This window comes from Aristolochia californica, unplaced genomic scaffold, assembly GCF_029961685.1.
Source record: "Aristolochia californica isolate CCGP_79_NKW_82.1479 unplaced genomic scaffold, dmAriCali1.0.hap1 SCAF_8, whole genome shotgun sequence".
NCBI classification, from domain to species: Eukaryota; Viridiplantae; Streptophyta; class Magnoliopsida; order Piperales; family Aristolochiaceae; genus Aristolochia; species Aristolochia californica.
This window is the reverse complement of record NW_027182279.1, coordinates 31,800,690-31,823,234: the sequence shown is the minus strand read 5'-3', so window position 1 is coordinate 31,823,234 and position 22,545 is coordinate 31,800,690. Positions and strand designations below refer to the sequence as shown.

At 36.3% G+C, this 22,545-nt stretch overlaps 1 pseudogene; it reads left to right on the top strand.

The window, feature by feature from the left end:
* The first annotated feature begins 10,865 nt into the window (after nucleotides 1–10,865).
* Nucleotides 10,866–22,545, top strand: part of LOC137939570 (protein transport protein SEC23 D-like) — a 69,842-nt pseudogene continuing 58,162 nt past the window's right edge.

Genomic DNA, 22,545 nt, shown 5'->3' with positions numbered 1-22,545 from the left:
TATACAAAGTGCATTTATGCAGCATCATTTCTTGATCATTTTGGTTAGTGAATTGTGTGTTGTCACTAATGGACGTGGATTGCACACTAGGCTTGTGAGGTTAAGCAGTTCCTGACATGGATATATGATCTTGGTGCTCTTAAATAAAGATTTCATTAAATTTAAACTCTTTCACATTGTTGATTTACACATTCTTTACTTAGGAGATTATCTACCTGCTTCTTGTGCTTTCTAATTGAATTTTTCTTACTATTTCCTTTTATTTGGGTTTCAAACGGTGTTTTCAGGTGCATGTTGTCCCTGTACATATGTTTCAGAAGGTCATTAGTATCCCTAAATCTCATTGTAAACTTGGGCTAACTGGTCAGTATTGGTATTTGATGGATTTTGGATCTGCCCTTCTTAAAGAATGTTGTCTTCACTCTTCATATTTGCTAGGAACTGACTTTCGAACTTCATACCACAGCAACCCTCGTGAGAGAGGATGAATGTATCACAGATTTGAACTTTCTTATTGGCCCTAAATTATATGAAGCAAACTAGTTGGATCTTGTAAAAGGAGGGTTCATTGCAAATGTTCAGTGTGCTGAAGTATGGTGTCCAATGACAAAAGATTTTTTTTTTAGAATATTTGAAGAAAAAAATTCTAAAAAAAATAGATTAGTTACATATGCTCTCTGCACTCGTTTGTATTTTCACCTTTCTAGATTATTCATAAATTTGGTTATGTAAAAAAACAGTTTCTGATTTTGATTGCCTTAACTATGAAATATGTTATGTCCTATATTTCTTATTGACAGCTGTTATGCATTGTGAGAGCTTGTGCCTCTTAGCATATAGTAATTTTACATCTTTAAGTGTATATCAATTGACAAAGCAATTTTTAGTGACATTACAATTTTCCAACAATTTCGAGGTGTTAATAGTCCTGGTTCCTAGACTAATTTAAGTGAATTTACATTTTAAAATGACTACCTAGATATACTTTATTTTTTCAAGTGGATGGGTTTATTAATTTAATCTGCATGAAGCTGACTTCGTTAATGAATTGCCCATAGTGTTGAAGTAACTTGATTTTGACTTCAACCAACTTAGATCTCTCTTTTGGTAGGAGTCAGCATATGTAGAAGTTCACCCTTCAGATGAGTACGCCATGATTTTGGTATTGAACATGTACAATCTTTACAGTTTTATTTGTTGTATTGGGGAATTTCACACTGAAATCATGGAAATGCACCGTCATAAACTAATTGGATTGTTATTAAAAAATACATTGATACTGTGTTTATGTCATCATGCTCTTATTTTTAGGATGTTAACAGTCTGCTTCACCCAAAGAGTATTTCTATTAGTTACTCTTCTTTCCTGCTTAACTGTTCTTATATTTTATTTTCTGAATAAAATTGTGGTCTTATTTATTTCTTTGCAACGGTCTTTGTTCTTTCAGGCTTTATATGTAATGAACCCAAATAAATTCAGGGCATGTGAGTTTCTTATCCGGTTTCATGAGCACGCTGTGATAAGATCATTGTGTTTGCTGATAGATAGAGAGAGAGAGAGAGAGAGAAAGAAATGAATTTCAGAAGGGAACAGACGGTAGAGGTGGGGCAGAAGAAGAAAGAGACAAGTCCCCCACCACTGAAAGCCTAGGGAAAATAGCCACCACAGAAGCTAGCTCTGCATATTTCGGGTGAATTCTGCAACTGGATCAAGAAAATAGACAGTTCAGCTTTTAGGGATTTTTAGTTCTTCCGATGAAAACCAAAAAAAAAACCCACATCCCAAAAACTCACTCTCCAGTCAAATTATGCAAAGTAAAGCCCAGAGACGTCTCAGCTTTTCAGTTGCAAAAGATTTTAACTCTCAGACCAGGGGCGGGTAATAGATAATCCATCAAAGTCTCCTCTCGCTCTTGTTCTCACCCTCTCAGCCGAAGAAGAGGAAGAAGAAAAAAAAACAAGGAGAAGAGGAGAAAATATAGGACGGAGAGGCTGCAGAAGAGGGGAAGATATAGGATTGAAGAGACTGTAGAAGATTACAGAGGAGGAGTCTGGTTTTGTTTCTGGTTTTGGTGGCAAGTGAGGTGGCCGGCCTTGCAATTGTCCTGATGTGGGTGTTAGATTTTGTCTTGTAATGAAAGGGAAGAAGGGGATTGGAAGTCTGTTTGGCTCACGGGCCAGGCCATATCATGAGCAAATCATTTGTAATTACTTTTACGACACTTAGGGTTTCGCCGCTTTTGGGGCTGGATGGAGTTTATTCCACCATTTTGGAGTCTTCAATCTTTAAGCTCGTTTAGGTATCAATAGAGAAATCAGCCTCCCCTAGCTTGATTCAATTTTTTTTATTGACTAATCATATGAAGATGAAATTTATTTATCAAAATATACAATTCAACCCTCTTAAAATGTCATGTTGTAAAAAATCAACTTTGTGCATAAATAATTGATATTGAAACAATCAAGACCACATGTAGGACTTACATGAAATAGAGAAGGAGGTAGGCCCCTCCTCTCTTTGCGTGTTGACGAGAACATTGTCGATAGATGGGGTTGGCCTTCCCCTTCCTTATTTGAGGGTTGGGGTAGGGGAACCCCCCCTAATGCTCGTTTGCGTCAATAAAGCCAATTGAAGGAGAAGGTCTCCTTTTTTGGAATGTGATAATCAAGTAACATAACGGAATTTATGAGAAAATAATTTTTTTTCTTCTAAATTACATTAGTAAAGTTATTTTAGTAGGTATATTATTTTGTTATCATATTCTTGCAATATATTTATTTCTCAAGACTAGAAATTCTCCTTTATTTCATAAGTCAATTTATTATGATTTTGATTTAAAAGCTTCAAAACACATTTGAAATGAGTCAAATATTACTTTTTATTTTAACACTCTTATATTAGATGCATATTTGAAATGTGATACTTATCTCTAAAATCGGTTTTAGAGATAAGGCATGGTGTGTTTAGGGAGAACGAATGAACCATTGGGCAACCTAGAAAGAAAGTTCCCAAGGAAAATTGAATTCAGATAAAAACTCCATAGAAATCACTTATGATTGTTTATCATTATAAATAGGGGGAGATTGTAGATCTCAAGATCTTCATTGAGATATTTTTTTATTATAACAAATACTCAAGTTACTAATGATATACATAAAGTATGCCTCTTACCTCAAAAGGCCTCAAAAGAGATTTCTGGTAACATATCCTTTTGACCGGCCATGGTCTTCCCAAATGGCTCATACAAAAAGGGTTAGCAAGCAGTTCATCGTTAAACAGCCTGCAACACCATTTGTCCAAATAAGAGAGAGAAGAGACTCTACTGAGGAATGTTTGCCCAAACTTCAGGATGACCAACCCAAAAGAGGGTAAAAGAGTAAAAATGATCAAAAAAGTTGACCACTGCAAAGATCAAGTTTAAGGTACAAAGGAGTCAAATTCTTCAATAGGAGGAAGTGAAAACATCGTAAGAGGTCAAACACAATGAAAGAAGTTGGCCACATTCTAAAATTGTTGTCGTGTTGCACAAAAAATATATTCTACAATATTTCAAGCTCAGTTTTAGGAGCTTTAATTTTTAAAATTTTACTAGTGACCTATTATTGTGTTCAACATCAAAAAATAATTTAATATATTTTTAAAAAAAATTAACCTTTGTTAACCCATTATTTCTAAAATACAAAAAAAGTCATTTTCTAGCCATAATAACTAATTTTTGAATGTTGGAACTCGTGCTATTTAACCCAAACACATCCCGAACAAACTTTCTCTCTCATCACAGTGAAAACCAAACCTTTTAAGCCCTCCCGCATGATTCAAGGAGTTTTTTACCTCCTCTAAAGCTTGAAAGGAAACCAAACTCGATAATTTTTTCATTGACCTATGTATTTTTTTACTTGATCATTTAAATCCTTATCAAATGCTTATATTTCAGCTTTTTAAATGTGTGCCAAGTAAGTTTAAGTTCATATTTGAATCAATCATAACATTGTGAATAGATGTGCGGTTGACAACCATTTGAAATCAATTTTGGAGCATCAATAATATCAATACATGTTTGTATGTTGTTTTAGTGGGGTATTTGAAAGGGCCTTTAATAAGTATTAAAATGTGGATCAAATCTAAGTATTTGACACGCATATACTTTGAGATATTTCAATCATTACATTAAGTAGTTGTATGTGCATTACCTAGTCTGCAATTAAAACCAATCTCGAATTTACATGGAGACTACACTTTTTAATCAAGTCATTGAAGATTATATTGACTTGATTATATTTTTAAATCTGTCATTAATGGATATTTTAAGTTGCTAATTACATGGGTAAGTACTTAGAGTTGGTGTACTTATTTGCTTGTTTTTAGATTGTTAAAATCTATCTATTAACATGTAATTTACATTGGACTATATTCTAAGCAAGTAATCATTTGCAATTGGGTCAAACTTTGAATAGGTAAAATCGTCCTAATTTCAAAATTATTTGAGAAAAATTATCGTGGTTGAGAATAGAAGTTGGAAAGTTGTGTTTTTTGTTGTGTGAGGCATAAGACCTAGTAGGTAGGCAGTGTTGAAAATCTTTTTGTAGGTTTAAGTTGATGTGCCTAGTGAGTTGCTGCAAATTTGTGAAAGTCTAGGCTAGACCACCCAAGTTATCTATTGGAAAAACCCTTTGCGGGTTAGGCTAGTGAGCTTAGTGAATTGTTGTAAGTCCTTGCATGGCTAGTATTATAATTGTCCTTAAAGACCATTTATTGTAAATATCATAGGCCAACCCCAACTTAACGGAGTTTCAAGGTGCTAAAACATCTTGGGAGGGGGACTAGCAATCTGTGAAAGAATTATGAACTACCTAAAAATATTGTATATGTGTACTTTCTATGTGATTACTCCGACTTGTACCTTGATCACAATGCATAAATGTAAACTGTGAAATTGGTTTTAAACTAATATTTAATTTTACACATTGGATTAATTGAAGAAAAAAATACATACATAGGAATTAAGCAAAACCATTTAAAATTAAAAGCAAAAGTTAACAAACTTATTCACCACCCTTCTAAATTTGTTCCTTGTCAACCTTACAAACTATGCCTAATATATACAAAGCATGTTAGAGCATATAACATATTGTGGCCTTTTATCTTCAACTCACTTTTTTTTTCTAAATTTTACATCTATTAAAATCCCAACCCCAAAGTTAGGAGTCTCACAATGAGAATCTGCACCAGATAGAAAAAGGAGCTGTTGGCCATCTCTATGTAGGATCCCTTTTGTTCCAGGTTCATAATAGACTACCCAGTCCCTCCCCCACCCCCCACCAAACACAAAAACCCTAGTTTCGATTTTCACGTTTTGATCCTCATATCTTCATTCCCATCATCATCGTCATCTTCGATATCATCTGCGACTGAGTCCTGGGCCCAGACTAACATCTTCTTGTCGCTATCAGCCACCATCGCCAACCAGTGCCTACATGCCTGGCCATGTGTGCGCCAAAGGGCACGTCCATGTCTTCTCACAGTTCTTCGTTTCAGCTGCACTTAGAACGAATTAGACACTCCATCTTCAGTTGTTTTAAGTTCAGTAAATCCATATCTGAGCTCTCAGTGAGGTACATCTATGTCTGCATGGATATGGTAAACCTTGGGAATTGATGTAGTCAATATAACAACCACATGCAGAAGCAGCATATACTGATCAACAAACCCAGACGCATCGCTAGCTCCGACTCCTGTGAGGGGTTCGGTTCTAGCATGCCATGTCCATGTCGATGATTCTACTTTCATGGTGGGGTTGTTTCCAGCTCTGTTTCAGTTCCCCTCTACCTCCATTTGTAGGCGGTAGACTTACTGCTACGATTCCATTCTTGACCAGTTCTTACAATGGATGCCTGAAACAGCATCGCTCCTTGCTCTGCTACAGTAGGTACATAGACACCTCTGTTGGCATTTCACCATTACAAGAAAGAGGAAAAAAGGGGTCTTGATTCCATTTCCATGGAGATTACATTTTCCTTCTTTTGAGGGGCTGCTCAACAAAATTCACATGTGAGACTGTCTTCCACTATCAAACAGCTGTTCAGAGAGAGAGTGGTCCCAACAAAATTACTGGGAGACCCAAATGATCTGTCAATTTAAAAAAAAGGAGGGTTTACAGTTCTTTCCATGAAGATCCAAGTCATGGAGGACGACAAAGGACAGAGATGTTGTTTTCTAACGTGGGTTATTCACAATGTAGAGATTGGCATCTGTATCAAGTCGAGACAAAAAGCCAAAACAAGAATGGTCAAGGAAGACAGGATTTCTTGATATCTGAAACGCATGGAGCTCAAGGACAGTATAAGAAGAATCTCAAGCAAAGCATATAATGAGAACGAGGTAAGTTAAAGCTGGAGAGTTTTTTTACTCTCTGTGAGAATTTTGAGGGTTTCTAAGCTTTTAGAAACAAGAGCTATTCTGGAGTTTCTTCAATGGGATTATCTTGAATTTTATTTTAAAAGCTCCTGATGGGAGTAAGGAATGTTAGCATGTGCTCTCAGGATGCCCTTACTCAATTTGAATTGTGAACAAACTCGGGGCCTTATTTAAATGTGTTTTTGGAGTTCAACCAGTAGAGATGAAAGCCAAATAGTAGGACGTTTTTATCAAATTTTGAGCTTTTTGGGTTTGGAGAAGGAGACATTTTCTCTCTCTCTCTCTCTCTCTCTCTCTCTCTCTTTCCCGACTATATTTTTTTTAAATTCGTGCAAGTTAAAATGTCAGTGAGGAGAACCCAATCATTGCAAGAGATTGGACTTTCTAATGTGGGTAGGAGGGGCTGTTTGAGGCACCTGAGGGTCCCAAGGAGGTGAATTCATTCCAAAGAATCTCATGTGGTACTAACTTAAAAGGTTCTATTCTTGGAAAGATTTTTTTTAATTCGTTTTCTGCTGTTAATTTTGCTGGCACTGGGCTAATTGAGGCATGGCTTGTTAATGGACATTATATTTGGAAAAATTCAGATGACAAAATAAAGTTATGATCTTTTGTTAATTAAGAACATAAAAAAATGAAGTAAGAGAGATGAAGATAAGGAAAAATAAAGAAGTAAAGTAGTAGAAGACAAAGGAAGAAGAAGAAAGAAAAGAGAAACATTTAAAGAGGGCAAACTTGAAAAATTCGACTACAACTCAATCATGCATTGCATTTACTTAAATATGAGAGTGATTACATGATTACAAAATTACCCCCAAGGTTCTCAATAAACTACACTCGTACATATTTTAATTAACTTTTAACACTCCTCAAGCTAAGAAATATGCATCAAATAATACCAGTTTGGAGCACAAGGTATCACACTAAGCTCCATGCAATGCCTTAGTAAATATATTTGTCAATTGATGTTCAATTCTCATATGAGGGGTTATGATTCTTCCACTTAGTACACTTAATCTTTGGTGAAATGACCATATAATTTGATGAACTTCGTTCGTTCATAAAAAAACGAGATTATTGGCTATCAAGATAAAGGCCTGATTATCGCTTGATAACTATCAATCAAATTTACCTCCACACCAAATTTTGACAAAAGAGATTGTATCTAGATCATTTCACAAGTGATAGGTGCCATAGATTTGCATTCAGCCTCTGTACTTGATCTTGCTATTACTTTTTGTTCACTTACTTTTCAATGCTCCAAATGTTCCCAACAAAGGTACAATAACCAGTGCTTGACTTCATGTCACCTTTTATCCAACATAGTCTCTAGCATAGTAGTCCATCACTTTTATGTGATGCTAATACTTACAAAATATTTTCTCCCTAGTCCTCCTTTTAGATGCTGAAGTATTCAATGAACAACCTTTGCATGAACTTTTCTATGTTTTCCCATAAACCTACTAACTAGTCCCACAACATACAATATATCGGCCTCATCACCAATAACATATATGAGCTTTCCAACTAAGCATATATAAGAAGTTAGATCATTTAAAGGAGGAGAACTAGCATCAAATAAATCAAGATTAGGTTCTAGTGGTGTATCAACTAGTTTAGCTCCCAATAATCCAATTTCACTTAGAAGATAAATTATAGATTTCCTTTGAGACAAAATAATACGTGATTTGTTTCTTGCCACATGTATTTCCAAAAAAAGTATTTAAGAATCCCAAAGTCTTTAATTTGAAAATGCTTTTGAAGATAAGCATTAATATTAACAAGTCCACCTTTGTCATCTCCAGACAAAATTTTATCATCTACATAAAGTACTATCAATATCACACAACTTGTTACTCTTTCCAAAATAAATATAGATTGATCATAGTTATTTCTATGAAATCCAAACCCTAGAACAACACGATTGAATTGCTCAAACTATGATTGAAGGGTTTGTTTCAACCCATAAATGGCTTTATGCAATTTGCATGCTTTACTTAACTCTCCCTAAGCAACAAAACTAGGTGGTTATTCTATATAGACTTTTGCATTGAGATCACTGTATAAAAAATGTCATCTAATTGTTGAAGTAAGCATCCCTTTTTCACAACCATAGATATCAAATTGGTTTGAATTTAATTTAGCAACTAGGAAAAATCTCACACGATAGTCAATGCCATAAGTTTGTATGTAATCTTTAGTTACCAATTGAGGTTTGACTTGAATGGTAAAGACCCATATGCAATCCACATTTTTGGCATTTAGGGGAGGAATATAAAGAGATACCAAGTACTCTAAGACACAAGAGCAACACTTTCATCTTCAATTCTAGATTTTCTATGAGGACTCAAAAAAGCTTCGACACAACTAGTGGGAACACATGAAACATCAAGAGTAGACAAAACAAACCATATAGCAAGAAGAGAATCAATCAAATGATGACAAAAACTTTGAGATGGGAAATCAAGTACATTGTCTAACTCCCTTCCTAATAACAACAAGCAAATGCAAATTAGGAAATAAGGAAGAGGAGGACTCTCCTTCGGAAAAAATGACTACAGGGAGCCTTGAAGAGGAGCATCACAATTCTCAACTCTGCCATTATCTGTATCTTCCAATGCATTCATTGGTAGGACAATAAGTACTTCCCCATGAGAATGATCTTTGAACATGTTGGGCTGGTAGTTAAGGATTATCTTAAAAGAAGGAAACATATGTCGAAACATACCAAGTTCTACTTTGAGGGTCATAACATCTATATACCCTTTCTCAAATCTAGGGTAACCCATGAAAAACACTGAATGGATCAATAATACATTTTTTTTCTTGGATGGACTTGAATTATTGTTAAATTCCATGGTTTAATCCATACGAACTAGGTTTTATAACTTTTATATAAAATTTGACTTTTACAATCTTTAAGGTCTTCCACTTTACTTGCCATCTTCATAATAGTTTTCTTTCAATTTTTCCTTTGGGGTATTGACTCAACAACTTAAATCTTTTATTTTCTCGCTCCAACTCATACCATAGACCACTAGAGTGTGTAATAAAGGGTATGTATCTAACAACATCAATACTTTTCTTCACTTCAATTTCCAATTTAATGCACAATTGATGGCAATTCAGCTGTTGTAAGAGATGATTTAGTTAATTTTGATAGTTGCATAAGACATTAACATCAACTCTTAAGGATCATTTGTGTCGACTTAGGAAAATAAAACGGTGACAAAATTATTTTTTCTTTTACTAATTTTCTCATTGGATGATGTTTTTATTGACAAATTCTCTTAGAAAATTTTCTTGCATTTGTGATGCCATTGAAAATAAAATAAAATAAAATAATAATTATGTAGCTGTAGTGTTTACAATTGGAACAAAATAAGAAATTAAATATAGAAAATGAGCAATCAACATAAATCTTCTTGGCTTACTTTTCCGATGATATCAGATTAAGCAATAAGAAACATAGTTATTTTTTTTAAAGACAAGAAGATCAAAAAGAAAACTTTTTCTATTCATTAAATAGTGAAAATATTAGAAAAACATTCAAAAAAAAAAATTCCTCTATTTATTTTTCTTATAATGTTCTATCGGCATATACACACCCTTAAATTTTTTATGACTCGTTACATGTAATCTCCATAACATAAGTAAAATATGTGCTAGCTAGGGTATACCTTGTTATTTTTCAATCATGTTTCTCATGACCTCCACAAACCTGAGGTTACATTGTCCTCATCAAAGACTCAGGTCCAACACATAATCAAAACTAGGAGTGTGCGAAAAAAAAAAAACTTAAATTCACTCCGTTGGGTGGAGAAGGGATAGAAGGAAAGAACCCTAAGTTCAGGTCAAGTTTGGGACTTGAGGTCCAACACATAATCAAAGTTACGAGTGGGCAAAAAAAAAAAAAACTTAAATTCACTCTGTTGGGAGGAGAAGGGATGGAGGGAAAGAAACCTAAGTTGGAGGAAGGCTTGGGTTTTCCCAAATTTGACCTAAACTTGATGGAAATACCTTATTGATATTTTTTTAAAATTAAAATAACATATATATAAAACTTATCTATTTTTTTATTTTTTATTTTTTATATTTTTACATTGTATAATAATTTTATGCATTGTATTCTTTAATTATTTTTATATTTAAAAAATATTTTAATTGGAGAATTACTAGGTTGACTTGGGAATGAGACAATGGATAATGTTTGATTTCTAAACCGTTCGGGTTTCCGAGTTGGGGTTCGGGTTCTCAAAACCCGACCCATGCTTTCCCATCTGAATTAACCCGCCTTTTCTTTGGCCGGACCAGCTCAAACGGCGTTTACTAGATCGCTGGTTACGAATCGAGCCAAGCAGGGTAAGAAGTCTGTGTGTTTTTTTTCTCCCTCATTATTTGGGTTTTTATCGACCTCGCGACTCTGCAACTCTGCTGCTGTCTTCTTGTCGATGGCGGTTAGGGCGATAGTATCTCATTTCCCGACCGATCCCGGTGCACAGCAAGCCTCCGGCCTTCCTTGGGGAGTCACCGTTTCCCCATTTTCTCCAGTTGACGAGCTTGGTAACCCCCCTGTTTTCGGGTCCAACAGTAACCTTGCTCCTCGCTGCGATAATTGCTAGGCTTATTTCAATTCCTACTGCGAGCTTGAACAATGGGCTTGGACTTGTTCTCTCTGTGGCACTCTTAATGGGGTAACGTCGGAAACAATCGCTCGTTACTCTCAACCAGAGTTATGTGCAGAGATGTGCTCTTCCTTCATAGATCTCGAGCCACCTGGTAGAGTTCCGTTTTATTATAATTGAACCCGAGTTTTACTAGATCATTTAGCTGTGAGAATTTAAGTCTAATAGCGTTTGATCTTACCAGATGACGGCGAGGAAGCTGTGAAGGCTCGGCCGGTTTATGTTGCAGCAGTGGATCTTGCATGTAAGATCCGATAGTCTTTGTGATCATACCCTTCATTTCATATGCGAACTTTGCTACATTTTATCTTTATCGATGTTACTACTGCATTTTTCTTTTTTTTGAAAGTGTTTATTAGTACCTTATATAGAGTTTGTATTTCCTAGATCGAGGTGTAAGTGTTGTAGGGGTGTCTTCTTTTGTTACTGTTAAATGTTTAACCATGGTTTACTGATAAGATGGCTCATGTATTGAGGTGATTATGTTGCTATGTTTGTATGTGTTTTCCTTGTCGAATCTGTATTGACTTGTACAATGGTACTAGTTATGCACTCGATGTATCTGAGTATTCAAATATTTTTATTGTATCATGTAAATTTTTTTATGGTAAACAGCGTTGGCAGGATTACATATTTATCCAGCCAAGATAAATGACGAATTCTTGATTCCCACTTTGGAGTGTTGTGTCCAGACGGAGTAATGGTAACTTATGCAATTGATGAAACTAGTTCAGTCAAGCTGCTTTATGTCCAATCATTTCCTGTATTATGTTATCTGTTAGGAGCCTAATGTTGCCTAAAGATTTATTGGGAGAAAAGATAATTGGCATTCTTCTATTTTCATTTTTGGTGTCATCAAGCATCAACAAATGGCTACTTCATTAAAGATATTGTTCATGTTTCAGGAACATGGTATAGTTCAATCACTTGAATGCTCATCCACTAAATATTTATGACCCTACATCCATTATGGTATTGCATTACAGTTCTTCTAACCTTTTTTATTTTTTCTAAATGGATCATAGTAAGCAAAACTTTCTCAAAGATGTCTCAAAAGCCCATCTAAAAGTTGTTTGCGGTTGTGATGCAAAAGCAAGATGATGAGGGTAATCTTGTGTTCATGGTTATCATTCATGGATATTACATGGAGGTGGAATTATAATCATAAATCTTGTCTTCTACAAGTTCAACATGATGAGTTGGCATGAGGCTCAAAACTGTATTAATTATTTTGCACATTTATTAGTGATATAAAAATTTTAAGTTCTCAACATGCTCCATCCCTTACATTGTGCTAGAATTCACTTACTAGTTTTTTGTTGTACTTCTGAACATAAATGCAGCATCTGAGGAGTTTTTGGAGTTGATCAAAAGTGCGCTACTGACTGCTTTAGAAGGTGGGCAATTGGGCAATTGTTTATCTCAGTATTGGCCTTCATAAGGTGATCAATATTTTAGACGATCACCCTCAGCTTTTCACACATTTGTGGTTGCATTGGTAATTATTATTCTTGTTTATGATAATGTTTTAATACCAATTACCTTTTACATTTGCAACACTTGGGCCGGGTTCTCTGTTTGGGCTTGTTACATTCAGTCATAAGATAGGCTTATACGATGTGCAAGGACCCATACCAGTTGTCAAAAATGTCTTTATTCCCCCCAGATACAGATGCTTCATTGCCCTTTGAGCTTGAAGATGCCATGCCATTGTTTTCTTTCTTGGCTCCTGTATGTTTATGATGGACAATGTCAACATACCTTGACTTCAAATTGTTAAAAAAAAGAATCTCTACCAACACTACAATCAATTGGAAAATGGATTTTAATGAAGGTTTGGTTCATTCTCCAACAGGTAGATACTTGCAAAGACCGAATAGCTGCAGCCTTGGAAACACTGAAACCTACAACTTCATGGGAAAGAATTATAGCTGCTGGACAAGGACATGATGGTATATTATTAGGTGGCAGAGATTTTGAAGCTGCAATGGAGGCTCTAATTAACTACCTCATATCAGAATACGGAAATACATTTGCACTGGGTATGGTAAAGTCCAATTCTTACTTCCCTGTGCTTCTTTTACATTATCATGGACCAAAATAAATTAACATATGTTTCTTTTATAGTCATCTTTGTTCTAACTATTTAGTGATGTTTGTTGAAAATCAAGTAAATGCATATTACCTGTAAATGGATTTACAGAATGACATTTTGTTTCTTAGGAAGTGGTCTTGAATTGCAAAGCCTCCATCCTTGGATGAGAAAAGGCTTCTGATTCCCATTGAGGATGGAGCAGTGCTATGAGGAAATTTCGGTTAATCTTTCAACTTATTGACATCTGGTGGCACCAGATTTAGATCATCAAACATTCTTGCAGTTACTGCCACCAAAGTGTGTCATCCATGTTTGATGTCTTCCTCTTTTCCATGCACAAGATATATCTGGTTCTGTTTTCCTTATGGGTAGACTTATTCTTTCAACTAAAATCTATCATTAATTTTTTTCTAATCAAATCTTTTCATTATTGAAAAAATGGCATGTACCCCTTATTGTTGGATGCTCTCTCTTTAAAAAAGTTGAGTGTTTTCATTGTTCTTTTCCCATTGATGTTCATTAGTCATATGCATGCAACTTATTGTGAGGGATAAATCTGGAGAGTCATTCCTTGTTTTTCTATTCGTATTTTTGAAGATTTCTGCTTTGAATCTAGGATTGTCTTTATCCCTCACTATGAAAAGTATATGTTAATTCTATTAATTATGTCTTGTGAAACCATAATGGCTGGAAATGAGCTAAATGTTGCCAATTGAAAGAATTGGTTTTTCAATGGTTGATTATCGGTTTCCTGGAAAAGCATTGGTCACAATTTTTTTGGATACTTCCTCTTACGAGGTAATAACATGTTCTTTTCCTTGGGTGGAGTGTTTCCTCTCAAGGGCGACAATAGGGGCCTGGAAGAATATCTTGTCTCAATTTACCTTTTTGAATTTTGTTTTCTTAAAATTGATTGTACTAATTGCATTAGTATTTGTAAACATTCGTTTATTGGTTATGTGGCTCCAAAATCGACTGCATTAGTGACTATCAGCATTTGTTTATTAGATATTTATGTGGGTCAAAAATTGATTGCAGCTAGGGTTTTTACATTTTTGTCTGGTCCTCCTGATTATGGAGCCAGTCAATTAGATACAAGGAGTTATGGTGGGCAATATGCCAGTAAAGGAGAAGATGCAGACTGTGCACTGCTTCCTGAGCAGACACCCTTCTACAAAGAACTGGTAAATTGCCTTATGCCTCTATATACACCCAAGTGCTGAAATGGTTGAGTTTTGTAGAATCTACAGATCTTTGGAAAAATAACCCATGATGACTTTGCACAGGCAACTGTTGCTGTTCAATCGGGGGTTTGTGTGGACATATTTGCTGTTACCAATGAATATACAGACTTAGCTTCATTAAAATTCCTTAGCATCGAGAGTGGCCGCTCACTGTTTCTGTACTCTAATACTGATGACTCTACACTTCCTCAGGACATGTAAGTTGATTTGCTTATATCCATCATTTTGAGAAATCATACTTTTTTTTTTTTTTTTGTGAATGAACGTGAATCACTTTTTTTGAATGATTGAAGAATGACATTTTTTTTTAAATGATGTAGAATGACATTAACTGTTCATCTGCATTGAAGAGTAAAATTCACTCTTAATTACTCAGAAAATATTTTCTTAATAGGGATCATTTTTTTTAAATCGATTTTGGTGAGACGATTTGGCCTGCTCATTCATTCATGGGGTGCCATACTGTGAAAAGATCATGGTTGTAATGTTAGAGCTTAGGTGTTGCATGGGTTCAGTTATGCAATGGAAAGTTGAATTTACTTTTACCTATGTCGGCCTAGTTGCGTCCTTGGGATAACCCACACTAGTCAGCCTCCCTTGCATACAAATAGTTGGCACACAATAAACCTTTTCTCATATACACAAATTTGTCTACATACAAGATATTTGAGCGCTCCTTTGAGTCTCTATGTCAATGTCTGATTGATTGGCACTCATCCAGCCCCCCTATATATAGTTGGGGAAATTGCTGGCCACATGCCCCTTCGAATGGTCATGTGCTTCTTGGCGCATGCCTCCTCATGTACAACCGCCCCAGCTAACACCCCATGGTCCACGTGACTAGAAACCGTTTAGGAACCATTATAAGCTGAATTTTGATGGTAGCGCCTTTGGGAACCCGGGTTTGGATGGTTTTGGCGGGGTGATTTTTGATCCGGGTGGCACTGCCATACTCTCTTACTGTGGCCCTCTCGGAATTGCTGAGCTCTCTGGTCTCCTTCACGGCTTGTGTATTTTTAAGGATCGCTTTAGTGGTCTCCTTATCATGGAGGGAGACTCCAAGGTCGTCATCGGATGGTGCTTCACCTCATCCTTCCCCCCATGGCATCACTGACAGATTTTTCTTGACATTTTTGATATTGTATCCACCATTTCTTGTACTTCGTCTCATATACTTAGATCAGCCATTTCTGTTGCTGATTTGTGTGCCTAGGTCCCCCCTTCAATCTCTTATTGTTAGGGGAGGTCTCCCTTGATGTATCTTCCCTTTCTTTGAAATAAGTTTATCATCATTAAAAAAAAAAGTTGGCTGCCACTAATCTAACTTGCCTCCATGCCTTGGTGTTCAGGCACTAGTCCGTATGTGCCCAGCCTATACGTGCAGTGCCTAGGGTGGCATCGAGTCGAGTTTGAATCTGCATATGTTCAAGTTGGGCTTGATTTAAATACTTCGAACTCAAGCTAGAGCCGAGCCCAGCCTTAAGCTTAAAATTGGAATTGAGCTTGAGCAGGGTTCAAGCTCCAACCTACATTTAAAACTTTGCATAAAATTATGCATAAATTTTACTTAAAATTGGGCATGACCTTTGTACATAAACTCTGCATAAAATTGTCTATAAACTCTGCATAAAATTGTTTATAAACACTGCATAATATTATGCCAATGTGACTTATATAAAAACATGACCTATGTACAAAATGTGACTTTTATATACATTTCCCACTCTCTTGAGCCTAGCCAAACTCGAACCTGTATATGTTCGAGCTTTGATTGATTTGAATACTTTGAACTTGAGTTCGAGCTCAAGCTTAGCTTTGAGACTAAAATTGGAATCGAGCTCAAGCTCGAGTCGGGTTTGAACTTTAACCTACATTTAAAACTTTCCATAAAATACATATTTAATATTAAGTTCAAAGAATCCTAAAAGTATGGAAAACAAATAGAGACAATCTTGCATATCAGAGTTATTAAGAAACGAAATATGACTAGATCTATAACTCATAAAGGATCTCAAAATAATTTGTATTGCATAAATTCTGTACTACATTGCATGGAGAGAATAAGGATGAAGGAGATCAAATGGGAGAAATGAGCTTACCTATGGCTGACATATATTCCGTGACTTTCGTCTGCAACGCCCAGGTCAGCAATGTCTAAATGCGGTTGTGCGATGAAGAGATTGAAAGCGCTGAAGATGGAACATGGCGGAAATAGGTTGAGGAAGGACTGAAATACAAAACTTCCCTAAAAATCTGAGCATGCATATTACTTGTGGTTGGTAATATGCATGCTCTCTTTTCTTTTCTTTTCCATTTTCCTTGTGCATCCAAACAAGAGAAACCATATTTCTCTTTTCTTCTCTCTTATTTTTCATGGGCATCCAAACAAGAGAATCGATCTTTTAGTCCCATTCCTCTTCTTGGGTAAATCTTCCTCAACGTCTGTCATTTCTGAATAACTGGTGGGCCCAACACTGTCAATAATACCATACGGTTTGACATTGTGCACAACCCCTTTAGGGAAAAACCTCACGGAAGGCAGCCAGTCCTAGTTATGAAAAAGCTGAGTCTCATCCCGCTCCGACCACAGATCGTAGCCTCCAGAAAACTGAGACCTGTTAGCCAAAGCCTTCAACTGCTCGTCGGCTTTGATGGAAAAGAGAGTTGGAGCTTGCTCAACAACCTCCCACGGTCGCTCAAGCTCAAAAACTGCGGCTCTAAGTTCCGCCCTCTGCCTCATTTCGTAAATCTGGCACTCACGGCAAAGACGGGCCTTTAGGAGCTATTTGGCTTTTTTGGCCTGCATCCGCTTCCACTGCCATTTCGAGACTCCGCCAAGGTAGGTACAAGATCCCCCACCCAGTTCGTCATGAGGTCAGATGAGCCTAAACTCACTTAGGCTAGCGGAACTCCAACTCCCGTGATGGCCTACCTTCAATTCGTCAAAGGTAGTACAGCCTCTCACCCCTTAGATCAACGTTGCAAACTCCTTCCTCTCAAATGAAGCACGAACAATGAAAAGATAGAAAGACAATGGAATAGGAAGAGGAAGTAACCTTGTATTAATTCGAGAGAAGATTACAAGGAGTGATCGTCCAAGGTGGAAGGCCAGCACTCTACAAAAACTCTCCCTCTCGTCTATGCTGAATGAATCTATAAGGGTTGAATGCCTTGGTATTTATAGGCTTCAACCCCTCCCTTCTCTCATGCTTCCGTCCAATGAGAGCGGAGACCCTCCCTTATAAAATCTCCTTTATTTGATCCTCCATTCAAATCCCTTGATTTGCTCCTTTTTCTTAAAATTCGTCCTCCCCCTATCTAATGTCCAAGAAAGGACACCTCTTGCAACCCAAAGGAGCACTTCTCCTCCTTGACATACAGCTGATTATTTCTCAACGTTTCGAACACCTTTTGAAGGTGTTTCTTGTGCTCGTCCATACTCATGTTGTACACCACGATGTCATCCAAATAAACAACATTGGTTAGGCCAAAGGGCATAACCATGAATTCGTAAGCCCCATATCTGGTTACACAAGTAGTTTTCCCCTCGTCTCCTTCAGCAATCCGGACTTGGTAATAACCACTTCGAACATCCAATTTGGAGAAAACTTGTGCCTCTTTCAATTGATCAAAGAGATCTGCAATAAGAGGAATAGGGTACTTATTCTTTATAGTTATCTTGTTGAGCGCCCTACAATCGATGCACAATCTCATACTTCCATCCTTCTTAGTCTGAAACAGTATAGGGGCCCATAAGGTGCTTTGCTTGGCCTTATGAACCCAACGTCCAGCAGCGCACTGAGTTGTCTTCGTAGTTCGTCCAGCTCTTTGGGCGCCATTCAGTATGGTGCTTGTGTTGGCTTTCTTGCTCCGGGCTCATGCTCTATGCGATGGTCCACCCCTCTCCTATATGGTAACCTCGTTGGAAGTTGTTCAGGCATGACATCTCTATATTCATGCAGTACGGCTTGTATCTCTTTAGGGGTAGGCATGACCTCTACCTGCTCTATAGCACAAATAAAAGCAATGTAAGTAGAGCGGCCCTACTTAAGACCTTTCTTAAGCTAGAGGGCTGATAGCATTAAGTCCTTTTTTGTTACATCTTTGTTGTCAAGTTCAGAAATAGTACAAGGACTTTGCTCGTCCATAATCCCCACTACCCCAACATGCGGCATTACAAATGCCTTACAAACCGTGAAAAACTCCATTCCCAAAATCACATTGAAATCATCCATGACAACAATAGTAAAATTCAGAAATCCAACCCACTTGCCTATCTCCACCAGGACGTTCTTGGCAATGCCTTGGACTTCACGAGCAGCAGAATTTACAGCTTTTATTTTGCTCCCATCTTTCTCTCCTCGTATATTTAGGCGCCTAGCCTCCTCCTCCGAAAGGAAGTTTTGGGTGGCGCCAGTGTCCACCACTGCTCTAACAGTACGTCCAGCAATTGTTAGAGAGATAAAAAGTTCTCTTAAGGGTCTTACCGGAAGTGGAGCAGCCTTCTCCTCCTTTGAACGAACAACAACATGGAGAAGTGTTAAGGAGCCCAACCTAGGCTCAATCCCTCCATTGTTCACCTTAGTTTGAGCAGCATTGAGGAACCTCTTTCTGAGACAATGCCTCGCATATGAAACAATGGACCTTCTTTTTCTGTTTGTCCCCTCGTTTCTTCTCTTCTTGCCTAGCCTTGGCATCCTTTGCCCATGACTTCTTCACCCCTTTTTCCTTCTTCTTAAAATTCGTTTTACCATTTTTATTTTCCTTAGACAATTTGTTAGCCGAATAATTCTTTCTCTCATATTCGGTTAACTTTTCAGCAGTAGATAAAGCTGAAGCTAATGTCTTTACTTCCTGTCTTCTCAATTCTTGCTCCGCCCACGGGAAGTAAAGACATTATCTTCAGCTTTATCTACTGCTGAAAAGTTAACCGAATATGAGAGAAAGAATTATTCGGCTAACAAAGTGCCTAAGGAAAATAACAATGGTATAACGAATTTTAAGAAGAAGGAGAAAGGGCAGAAGAAGTCATGGGCAAAGGACGCCAAGGCTAGGCCGGAAGAGAAGAAATGAGGGGACAAACAGAAAAAGAAGGTCCATTGTTTCATATGCGAGGGATTGTCTTAGAAAGTGGTATATAATACTAAATTGGAAATTATGGCCAGAAAAATAAAAAACTGTGAGGCAGAAATAACTCTTCTCAAACATAGATTAGATACAATAGAAAAAGATTCTGATGATATCACTATAGGATTAGAAGAACCATAAACTTCCTACGTATGTAACCAAGATAAATCTTTTTCAGTATCCTTGTTAGAGCAAAGATTATTTTCCCTAACAAACAATCCCTCGTGTTAGATGCTTTAGTAGATTCTGGCTGTACCAAATGTATTATCCATAGAAGATTAGTTCCTCCTCAGTTCCTTAAGAAAACCAATAAACAAGTGTTTAGCCAACAGGTAGATGGTACTTATAAACCATATACAACCGATTTTGATGAAGGAAAAATCCAGTTCTTTACCAACTGTTTAAGTTTTTATGGATCTTATCCTTTACCTTTAACATGGGTTAGAGATCTCAAACTCAAAGTAGACTTTATTTTAGGTCTTAATTTTATTCATCATAACAATGGTTCTCGTTACTCCTTGTTTTCAATATCCTTTTTACAACTATCTTTAGAATTAATGTTCTGTCTTTTAGGGCAAGTGTTCGCTAAGTGTTCTGTCTGACAGAACATTAAAAGACAAAAGCGTTTTAGGAACTTCCTTCTGGAAGTTTTTACAACTATCTCTTCCTTCTCTTACGATTGCTTTCATGCTTATACTTTTCATAATATTAGGCATCGATCTTGTTACCTTAATTCTTACTGCTTTTATCGTGTGTTGAGTATTTTCGTTTTTGTTCATATTTACTACTTTATTTTAAGACGTTATTACAGAAAGGTATATAAGGCTGGAAACTACTGGGTGAGGGCTAAGCCTTGACATACGCCTCGGCCTCAGTTGAGCCAAGCATTGCTCTCGGTTGTCACAACATCGCTGTACCTTTTTATGTATATTTGGTTAATTAATAAGATAATAAAACAGTTTTTGATATTTGTTTTGCGAATTTTACCTATATATTACTTATACTTAGGATTATTATATAATACCTTAGGAGATTATTGTGCAATATCATAGGAACTTATAGCTACATATTGTTCTGGGTAAAAATAGCATTAGAATTATTTGGATATTTTATATTTCTCCCAGAACAAGTAGATAATCTTTTAGCCTCTGATATATTCTTATTCCTTAATATTTTAGCCTGAATCATAGATAAACCCTTAGATACATGATTTTTATCTTGATAGCTTTAACAATAGTCTTCTGTAATTTAGTTATCTTTAGTTTTGTCTGTTTTACCTTATCTTTATATTCATACAGAAGATTTGTAGAGACTCCTAGGCAAATATTTATACCTAAAAGACAAGTAATTAGAAAAACCCCAAATAATTCACCTCTAAATACTCCAGATTAAAGCAGATGAAAGTATTTTCCCTTCGAATTGGTATCTAGAGGGAGGGAGGGAGGGAGGCTAAGTGTTCTGACAGAACATTAAAGACAGAAGCGTTTTAGGAACTACCTTCTGGCTAAGTGTTATGACAGAACATTAAAAGACAGAAGCGTTTTAGGAACTACCTTCTGGAAGTTTTTACAACTATCTTTTCCTTCTCTTACGATTGCTCTCCTGATTATACTTTTCATAATATTAGGCATCGTTCTTGTTACCTTAATACTTACTGCTTTTATTGTGTGTTGAGTATTTTCGTTTTTGTTCATATTTAATACTTTATTTTAAGACGTTATTACAGAAAGGTATATAAGGCTGGAAACTACTAGTGAGGGCTAAGCCCTGACAAACGACTCTGCCTCAGTTGAGCCAAGCGTTGCTCTCGGGTGTCACAACGCCGCTATACCTTTTTATGTATATTTGGTTAATTAATAAGATAATAAAACAGTTTTTGAGATTTGTTTTGTGAATATTACCTATATATTACTTATACTTAGGATTATTATAGAATACATTAAGAGATTATTGTGCAATATCATAGGAACTTATAACATATTGTTCTTGGTAATAATAGCATTAGAATTATTTGGATATTTTATATTTCTCCTAAAACAAGTAGATAATCTTTTAGCCTCTGATATATTCTTATTCCTTAATATTTTAGCCTGAATCATAGACAGAACCTTAGATACATGATTTTTATCTTCATAGCTTTAACAATAGTCTTCTGTAATTTAGTTATCTTTAGTTTTGTCTGTTTTACTTTATCTTTATATTCATACGGAAGATTTGTAGAGACTCGTAGGCAAATATTTATACAAAGAAGACAAGTAATTAGAAAAACCCCAAATAATTCACCTCTAAATACTCCAGATTAAAGCAGATTAAAGTAGTACTCCTCTGAATTGGTATCTAGAGGGAGGGTGGGAGGGAGGGAGGCTAAGTGTTCTGACAGAACAATAAAAAACAAAAGCGTTTTAGGAACTACCTTCTGGCTAAGTGTTCTGGCAGAACATTAAAAGACAGAAGCGTTTTAGGAACTACCTTCTGGAAACTTTTACAACTATCTTTTCCTTCTCTTACGATTGCTTTCATGCTTATACATTTCATAATATTAGGCATCGTTCTTGTTACCTTAATACTTACTGCTTTTATTGTGTGTTGAGTATTTTCGTTTTTGTTCATATTTTCTACTTTATTTTAAGACGTTGTTAATGAAAGGTATATAAAGTTGGAAACTACTGGGTGAGGACTAAGCCCTGACAAACGCCTCTGCCTCAGTTGAGCCAAGCGTTGCTCTTGGTTGTCACAACGCCGCTGTACCTTTTTATGTATATTTGGTTATTTAATAAGATAATTAAACAGTTTTTGAGATTTGTTTTGCGAATATTACCTGTATATTACTTATACTTAGGATTATTATATAATACCTTAAGAGATTATTGTGCAATATCATAGTGTTAGGTTCTTCCCTTGCCATGGATCGAGTCACCCTTCTTTCCTCTCTTCCCTCCATGGTTGATCTTGACGTTGGAAGAGAAACCTTGTTTCTTGA